The sequence below is a fragment of the Stenella coeruleoalba genome, assembly GCF_951394435.1.
Source record: "Stenella coeruleoalba genome assembly, chromosome: 9".
Taxonomy (NCBI): domain Eukaryota; kingdom Metazoa; phylum Chordata; class Mammalia; order Artiodactyla; family Delphinidae; genus Stenella; species Stenella coeruleoalba.
This window is the reverse complement of record NC_137155.1, coordinates 17,891,659-17,901,850: the sequence shown is the minus strand read 5'-3', so window position 1 is coordinate 17,901,850 and position 10,192 is coordinate 17,891,659. Positions and strand designations below refer to the sequence as shown.

The following is a 10,192-nucleotide window of genomic DNA, read 5'->3' as shown; positions in this document are numbered from 1 at the left end:
GAAGGAAGGGTAGGTGGTAAATAACTGACACCGGTGAGAGGCTTGAACAGGAAACATTGAAGGACACTCACTGGGATGAGATGAATCCTCTGTAGTACTGATATCCACTTACAGCACTCAGACTTCTCCACTCACAGGCTGACTCACTAAGACTGAGAGAAGGCCCAGGAATTGGCATGCTTGGTAAGCACCCCAGGAAACTGATGCAGGTGGTTTAAGGGCCACACTTGAAGAAACATTACCAGATTCATATGTAACCACTATAACCACTACATTCAAGTCCTTTAGTCTAAGATTCTATTTGACTTTAATGAGCTTCTAAACAAGAAAAATCATACTCATGTGTAGTTTGGATACCAGATGTCAACTAAACCCTTAAACAAATAATGTGCAGTTTCAAGCTCACCAAAAGATGACACTAGAAAGGATAAACTGTGGTTAAACAATGGAATAACTACTCAGCAATACAAGACAATGAACAAATACAAGAACATGAATGAACTCAAAAGAACTGTGCTAAGTGAAGGAAGTCAGACTACAGAGTATATGATTCCATTTTAAAAAGGCGAAACTTCAGTGATGGAAAGCAGATCAATGGTTGCCAGAGACTAAGGAGTGGGGGAAGGGTACTAACTGTAAAAGGGCTCAAGGGAACTTCTGGTGCTGATGAAATGTTACCTCACAACTGCGGTTGTGGTTATACCACGTATATGTACAACAGTCACAACTCCATGAATTGTACACCTAAAACTGGTGACTCTTTATTTAATGTAAATCATACCTTAATAAAGCTGACTCAAAAAAAAAAACCGATCATCATAAACACGAGTGAGTTCTCCCCTGTACACTGCTCTTAACACATACTCTCATCACCCTCCAGTTGGTTCAGATCAAATACTCTTCACCACCAAATATGAAATTCTGCAAACCCCCCAGTCATGTATATTAACACATGGGAAACTCACTGCCTAGTTTTAAACCACTCACTAACCTGCAAGGGCAGTACTGAACAGGTAAGAAAATAAAAGCTTTAGTGTTCAACATAAGAGCCTTACCTAAGGTGGAACAGAAATTCAAAACATAAGGTGCTGCTGAGACTAGCACCCATGAAACCAAATGCTACAAATACTCCCCCTTGTATGCACACATGACACAGTACCATCTCAGTTCAGATTTATCTCACAACTGAGGACTGTCTTGAAAAACATCAAACTGGTATCTCTGATGGGGCAGGAGCTATAAAGTACTCCACCAGTCTGATCATCCCACCGACTCAGATCAGAGAGAACTCAGGGACTGTGATATTCTCTCCTACCGTTGTGCTCATAAATTTTGTGATTCTACCCTATAGTCCCAAATTCTGCTTGACTACCCACGTACAGAGAAGATACCTCACATTTGTTCAAGAAATATTTATCAAACTATCTTACTGTTAAAAATGAGTAAAAGCTGTCTTCGTGCATGGAACCAGGTGTCTGACAGACTAGAGCAGACAAGTATACAAATAACAATATAAAACAAGGCAGACCATGGTTCAGAAAGATTATTACCTTAATCACCTCAATATAGTCAAGGTTCCAAGGTCCAGGGAATACAATGAGAACAAAACAAAATACCCAGAAAGGCAGAAATGTTTTCTCTGGCTCGTTTAGTCCCCACGGAATCCATAGAGAAAGTAGTGACAACTGAGGCTGAACTGTGAGGAAGGGCTTTGGAGGCAAGGGGAACCTCAGGAATAAGCACAGGCATGGCAACAGGAAAGTCCAGTTTTGCTGATATACAAGGTACCCACAGGAGAATATTGGCAGAAATGCTAGAAAGAAAGACTGGAACCAGATTCTGACACCCTTGAATGAAGAATATGGAGTTTATTTCTGGTAAGATATAAAACGTCATGCAAAATTTAATCTATATTTATTTTAGGATCTGTAACACAACAGTTCTTAAGACTATACACCATGATCATGTAGAAGCTTTTTCAAAAGACAAAAGCCTACAAGCAGGAGATTCTGACTCAGCAGGTCTGGAATGTGGCCTGGGCACATGTCACTAGGAGTCTGACACACACCCACAGTTAAGAATCTCCGCTGTAAGGAGCCATTACCATGTCTTACAGATGTCTACCGGTAATACACTCAAGTGTGCTTATGACTGAAATACAAGCAAGGAAAGCAAATACTACTAGGCACAGGCAAAGAAAGGCAGATTTCAAATAAGAACTTCTGATGCTCCAAAAGATTTCAAGAATAGGACATTCCACTCTAATAAATGTATGTCTCTTAAAAAGTTATTACACTAATCAGTCTGTTTTAATCACCTACTTCATTCAAGTAAAACCAAATTTTAGTTAATTCCATCAAAATATAAATAATTATATCATTAAGTATTCAGAGTTTAAACTCAGAAAACCATAGCTAAAGGACTTCTAATTTAAACATGACTGATTAACACCATACATTTTTCTTCTCTCCTTCCCGTAGTAAAAAACAAACAAAAAAAAAACCCAAGAAAATCCAAAAGAACAAAGACAATAGAGTAGTAAAAATCAAGGAACAAGAAATTCAACAATGTTTTTAGAAAACAAAGTCGATGCAGGAGGTAACAAATAGGAAGAACGAAGCACTACAACCGGCAGTGCCAGACACGGACCAGAGACTAGTCCACCCCGGAACCACAGAGCCTCGGCATGAAAACCAAGGACTGGGGAGATGTCAGGTTGTTGGGGGGATGCTACTGAATACACAGAGCTCAGCTGGACAGAGCCATGGCTCCTTCCCCACTCACCCCTACCCCCAGTGTAGGCAGATTACAACCTTTCCGGAAGCAAGGACTGGATATTTTGGAGAAAGTCTTTGCTTCAGGAAAGACTGTGATCTGGCTACAATCTTTTGGAGAAGGTATGGTAAGGTACTGTGATGAGAAACCATTTTGATAATTAATAGAATCTCAGATTCCTTACTCCACTCTGCCCCGTTGAACAGGAGTAAAGAGAATTCCTTACTGGAGAAAGGGAATAGCCACACCTAGGCCAGGCCCATATACAGTTACAACAGAATTCATTTTTAAAAAATCCTTCTCTTAAAAACTAATAAGCAGGCTTCCCTGGTGGCGCAGTGGTTGACAGTCCGCCTGCTGATGAAGGGGACATGGGTTCGTGCCCCGGTCCGGGAGGATCCCACATGCCGCGGAGCGGCTGGGCCCGTGAGCCATGGCCGCTGAGCCTGTGCGTGTCCGGAGCCTGTGCTCCGCAACGGGAGAGGCCACAGCAGTGAGAGGCCCGCGTACCGCAAAAAAACAAAACAAAACAGAACAAAACAAAAAAACTAATGAGCATTTAACATATCACACACTGGGTTCTCTCTACACCTTGATAAGGGTCAACCAGCTCCTATAACCCAGGTTCGTTTCAGGCTTTCCAGCGCTGGCGGTTGATGACTCTTTACTAGGTATGATGCTGAGTAGCTGACTGAGGACAAGAGCTAAGCTTTAGTGCCTACGTGCTTATTAGCACGGGTGCTTACTCAGGCAGACATTAAATAATATAAGCTGAATAAAAAACCAAAATAGAAAAGGTGTATGCCTGCTACTTTCTAAATCATTAAGCCTATAATCTAAAACTTTGATTTCACTATCTTACATTGATTCTGAACTTCAGTGAAGTCAAAAAAATTTTCTATATTAAAGAATACATTTCCTAGTCCTTTCTTCCTCCCAAATATGCAGTAAATAATAAGGTGTCATTTGAAAGTATAAGAAATTCTGTTGACTAGAGATGCTATTTCTACGTGTTAGGAATTCATGAATAAAGAATCTTACTAAGGACTTAGTTACAAACTGGTGGCAAGAACAGGCAAAAATTCCCAACTGGTGTACACGTGACCTAGAGGCATACAAGTTAGACAGTCTATTCATCACTACTTATTCGGGAGAATTTTAGGAACTCAAATAATATATGACTTAAATCCTGAAAAAGTGAAATAAGGTTTCATTTAAATGGTTGTTTTAAAATCAGCAGACAGGGACTTCCCTGGTGGCACAGTGGTTAAGAATCTGCCTGCCAATGTAGGGGACACGGGTTCAAGCCCTGGTCCGGGAAGATCCCACATGCCGTGGAGCAGCTAAGCCCGTGCGCCACAACTACTGAGCCTGTGCTCTAGAGCCCGTGAGCCACAACTACTGAAGCCTGTGTGCCGAGAGCCTGTGCTCCGCAACAAGAGAAGCCACCACAATGAGAAGCCCACGCACCGCAAAAAAGAGTAGCCCCTGCTCGCCGCAACTAGAGAAAACCCGCACACACCAACGAGGACCCAACGCAACCAAAAACAAACAAATAATAAAAATAAATTAATTAATTAAAAGATTTGTTTAAAAAAACAGCAGACAGGGCTTCCCTGGTGGTGCAGTGGTTGAGAGTCCGCCTGCCGTTGCAGGGGACACGGGTTCGTGCCCTGGTCCGGGAAGATCCCACATGCCACGGAGCGGCTGGGCCCGTGAGCCATGGCCGCTGAACCTGCATGTCCGGAGCCTGTGCTCTGCAATGGGAGAGGCCACAACAGTGAGAGGCCCACGTAACCACAAAAAAATAGATGGATGTAGAGAAGCAAAGTAAGTTTCCATTCCACCAGCACGTGCATTCCATCATGCTCCCAACAGAAAAACGGTTTCTATTTATGGGGTCAGTTGGAATTGCCAACTCTGGGTTTTATCAAATTTCTTTCACGTGAAAAGGAAGACAATAAAGTAATAAAAGAATAAGCACAAAGCTGGCTTCCTGAACCAGCTGCAACTGAAACAGAAATTAAAATTATAGACCTAGGAAACAGTGGTATTACTTTAAAAATTCTTGTAATGTTTAAGAATGCTAAAGCATAAAAAAAAGAACAGATTAACCCAATACCCACTGGTATGTGTGAAAGTTCTATAAACATATATAAATTGTATCATGATGCAAACCCAATTCTCTGTTATCATTTCAAGTATCTCCATTAGTATTCAAACAGGTACTTTGTCAAACAATCTTAGCACCTTTTTCTTCCAACTTTTTTTTGGCCTCTCTGCGTGGCTTGCGGGATCTTAGTTCCCCAACCAGGGATTGAACCCGGGCCACTGGACTGCCAGGAAATCCCCCTCTTCCATCTTTAATGAGAAAATTACCTGCTTGGGCTTCCTTGCTGGTGCAGTGGTTAAGAATCCGCCTGCCAACACAGGGGACACGGGTTCGAGCCCTGGTCCGGGAAGATCCCACATGTCGCAGAGCAACTAAGCCCGTGTGCCACAACTACTGAACCTGCACTCTAGAGCCCATGTGCCACAACTACTGAGCCTGCATGCCACAACTACTGAAGCCCACACGTCTAGAGCCCATGCTCTGCAACAAGAGAAGCCACCGCAATGAGAAGCCCCACACCACAACGAAGAGCAGCCCCCACTCGCCGCAACTTGAGAAAGCCCGTGCAAGCAATGAAGACCCAACGCAGCCAAATTAATTAATTAATTAATTAATTAATTAAATCTATTCAAAAAAAGAGAAAATTACCTTCTTAATCAAAACAAACAAAAAAACAAAAAAAACCCTCAAAAAACTCTTAAGTGAACATAAAAACAGTAATTATAAAATTTAAGTTCTAGTTCTTTCAAAAATCAAGCTGAAAATGATTAGCATAATCATCTTCCTATGGATAACTTTGACTTACCATTTAGTTCTCTCTGTATGTGCACCTATAATCTAATCCAGCTCTTCTGTTTCTCCTTCCAGGGACCACCATCACCATTTATACACCTCAGTAGTGAACAGAGAGCCTGGGAGTTATCCTCAACTTCAGTCCCGGCCCCTAAATATGACCAGCCACCAATGAATTGGCCTCCTTGATGTCTACAGACCCTCCCCGCTTCCCACCACCCTGTTGTACTCAGACCACAAATGCCCCTCAACTGAATTATTACCACATGTTACCCTTAGCCTCCACCCACCCAATTTATGTCCCACACTGTAGTGAAAGTAACCCTTCAAAAACACAAATCTGATCTCATTTCTTTCTTAAATCCTTTTGCCCTTGAGATAAAGCAAAATATTCTTAACATGATAAATACAACTCTGATGATCTGGGCCCTGCTTAAGGGTCCAGCCTCATCTAACCCCTTTGCTCTTTTTTTCTCTCCCTCTTGTTTATTATATTATATTCCATTATTTCAAACATACAAAACCGGTATGCCCACTTGCAATATTAACAAACCTTGATATTTCATCATAACTGCTTCGCATCTTTTAAATGAAGGACTCAGTTATTACAGGCAGAGCTGAAGCCCCCGGATTCATTCCCCTCCTTCGACAGTTAAAAGCTATCCTGAAATTAAAGACTCATCATTCCTGTGCATGAGTCTACGCATGCATGTTTATACATGGTTTATACTTTAACCATACGGCTTGTACCAATAAACATGTACAGTCTGTGCATGGTTTATACTTTAACCATACAGCTTGTACCAATAAACAATATGTGGTATTATACTGTATGTCATTTTACAATTTTTTTTTCCACTCAGTTTGTTTTCTGAGATTTACCCATGTTGACGGAGGTAACTCCAGTTCTCACTGTAACTGTCATATAGTATTACATCATCTGAATATTCACCAGTATATTGAGCCCTTTTCTCAATGAACGTCTGGGATGTATCACCTTATATTATCACAAACACGCTGACATTTTCACACACATCTCCTTGTGCAGGCATACAAGGGTTTCTCAAAGGCAGACTCTGTCAAGCTACACTCAGCAACTCATGAAACCAATGTTCTTGGTTACAGACCATGTTTTATTAAAAATGAAAGTAGAAAATGTGTGTTTCATATATAAGAGTACTGCTTCTTTAAACATATTTCAGTTATACACAGACAGGTCAATGTACGCACTGGGTCACAAAAGAATAAAATATGGAACCCCCTTGCTTGAAAGTGTGTATCTAGAAGTAAAACTCTAATGAGCAGGCTATGCACACCTTCAACTCTGATGCAGTGATGATTCACAGAATTACCCACCTGGAGTTTTTCTTTAATGTGTGAGGTAGGGCTCTAGTACTGGCTTATTCCATATGGATGACCAATTGTCCCAGCAATTATTTATTTTAGATCAGATTACAAGTTACACATGTTCAGTGAATTTACAGATTACTTCAGAAGAAATGGCTTCTGCACAATATTAAATCATTCCATCCTATGTTCACCTTATGTTCAAGAGGGCTTTTACGTCCTCAGTAATATTTTGTCATTTTCTCCATAAGGGCCATGCATAGCTTTGAAAAGAGTTACTTCTAGGAATTCAGAATCTCTGTCCTTTGTTCAAAAAAGATCTTAACACATTGTAACTACCCAGTAAATACTGGGTTGGCCAAAAAGTTCGTTTGGGTTTTTCTGAACAAACTTATCATTTGGTTAATGTCGTCTCAACTTTCAGTTTGCCACCATCTTACATTTGGGAACACTTAGAATTCCAAGTCAAACTGCAAACTGTCTGAAAATTTACCTTGCCATTATACCTGATTTTATTTCATGAATTTTGTATGTTGAGCTACTATTTAAAGTGAACTTAAACATCCTCCGTGGCCAAAAAAGTTTCAAATGTTTACTTGCTATATCAAAGTTAATTTTTTTCATGAGAAAAAGCCCTAATCTCAAGACACACATGAGCTTAAATATAAAAAGGGTGTTAAAATATCAAATCAACAGATCTCCTTTCCTAGAATGTTGCCATCATCCAAAAACTGTCAGTAAAATTTGGCTTGCTTTTTTGCCTATAAAGTCCGTGGACAATGGATTTTATTTAACACTAGCAACTGGCCTCTCCCCATTTGCACTGGAGAATGACTGCTGCTACTACCCCTGGAGCAGGCTACAGACAGCTGCCAACCAGCACTTAAGCTCATCTGCCCTGGTAACTTTCTATTTAAGACTCACACTTGAAGCCATGAGTTGTTGCCATGTGTGTTACGTCCTGGATGAAGTGCGGCAGGGCTTCCAAATCATCCACCGGCCCCCCTCTCACAGACGATGGCCACCTTACTCCCAAAGCCACTCAAAGTATGACCCCATAGCCTATATTTTCACTCAGAACATCTCAAATCTTCTAAATTTGGTGAAAAACTACCCAGCCATTTTTTACACTGTTAATTAGACACAAAAAAAGAAATCTTATGTATAAAGTTTAATAGGCTGCATCTAGAAAACAAGCACTCTTAAGACTGTGGAGGGTACTTCCCTGATGGTCCAGTGGCTAAGACTCCAAGCTCCCAATGCAGAAGGCCTGGGTTCGATCCCCGGTCAGGGAACTAGATCCCACATGCCGCAAATGAGAGTTTGAATGCTACAACTAAAGATCCTGCATGTAGGAACAAAGATCCTGCGTGCCGCAACTAAGACCCAGCACAGCCAAATAAATACATAAATATTGAGAGAGAGAGAGAGAGAGAGAGAGAGAGAGATGTACAGTCCTTTTTTCTTGTTTTTCCTCCTCTGGGTTCCAAGTTCATACTGTGACTTTAGAGATTAAAAAGGTTTTCAGAAACACATGTTTATGAATTTGGAAGAATGCAGAATCACTCTCAGATACCTCAATACCCCCACCAAAAATCCTATGGCTCTCTCCCAGTGTTTAAAAATGCTCATCTCTTTCAACGATGCAACTATTCCTATTCTTGCAACTTCAAAAGCCAAATTAACTGTGCCTCAAAATCCAGATTTCTTTTCACGACTCAGTACTCATCACATCACACATCACAGATGTTCTTCACCTTCCATTCAGACTCACTTTACTGCATCCTCAGGAGTCCTCAAGAAATTTACCTATTTGCCTACCACTAAATTCATAGACATCGACAAGAAAAAAACCAGGCTCACCTATTTCTCCACTTCCTATTCCAGGCAGGTAAGAGAAAGAATATGAACCTCTGTGGCCAAACTACCAGTATAAAAAAATAGCAAAAGTTATTTTGTTATAGGATAAAGTACAGTCTTGTTAAAGGACAGTCTCTTCAACAAATGGTCTTGAGAAAACTGGATATCCACAGGCAAAAGAATGAAATTGAACCCTTATATTACACCATACACAAATATCAATTCAAAATGGTTTAAAGATTTAAATGTAAGGCATAAAACCATAAAACTCCTAGAAGAAAACACAGGGGAAAAGTTTCATAACACTGGTCCTGGCAATGACACTAGAAGCTCAGGCAATGAAAGCAAAAATAGGCAAGTGGGATTACATCAAACTAAAAAGTTTCCATATAGGAAACAATCAATTAAAAAAAGTATTAAATGTAATAATAACAAGGGAGATTTAAATGAGTGCTAGGCACTGTCTTAAGCACTTTACCTATGTTCACTTATTCAATCCTCCTTACAACTCTATGATGGATATTATTGCTATCCTCCATTTTACAGAATAGAAAACTGAGGCTTATTTGATTTATACCTGGTAACTCGGGAAGTCAGAATTATATCAAGGAAAAGAAAGAAAAAAAAAATCCAACAAGACCATTTAACAAGCCTTAAATTATAGCTAATTCTCCCTACCCCACCCTCCTACTTTTGAATTCATTTTTATACCCTTACCTCATTTGCTGCCAAACAAACTAACACCATATGCCACAGACCACAGGAAATCCATTTACCAGTTAAAGGAAAATCTGTATCTAGAACAAATGCCATTTATTGAAACAGTAACTCTAAACAGAACTTTTTAAAGTACAGAATGTATTGTTAAGGAAGAACATTTTAGATTTTAATGTATTTATTTTGTCATATTTCTTCTGTCAATGAGGTAGATGTATTAAAGGCACTAAAAATATAGTAATTCAATTCCCTCTACCATGTTTTGTATTCAGTGGGAGAGATGATGTAAAAACTGAGTTGCGGGCTTCGCTGGTGTCGCAGTGGTTAGGAATCCGCCCGCCAATGCTGGGGACACGGGTTCAAGCCCTGGTCCGGGAAGATCCCACATGCCGCAGAGCAACTAAGCCCGTGCACCACAACTGCTGAGCCTGTGCTCTAGAGCTTGCGAGCCACAACTACTGAGCCCGTGCGCCATAACTACCAAAGCCCGCACACCTAGAGCCAGTGCTCCGCAACAAGAGAAGCCACCGCAGTGAGAAGCCTGCGCACCACAAGAGTAGCCCTGGGTCACTGCAACTAGAGAAAGCC

General features: G+C 40.7%; 1 protein-coding gene across 10 annotated transcripts in view; it reads right to left on the bottom strand.

Annotated features, from left to right (window-relative positions):
- SRPK2 (SRSF protein kinase 2) overlaps nucleotides 1-10,192 on the bottom strand; it is a gene marked incomplete at its 5' end in the record, with an annotated part of 223,919 nt that overhangs the window by 88,148 nt on the left and 125,579 nt on the right. The window lies entirely within an intron of this gene.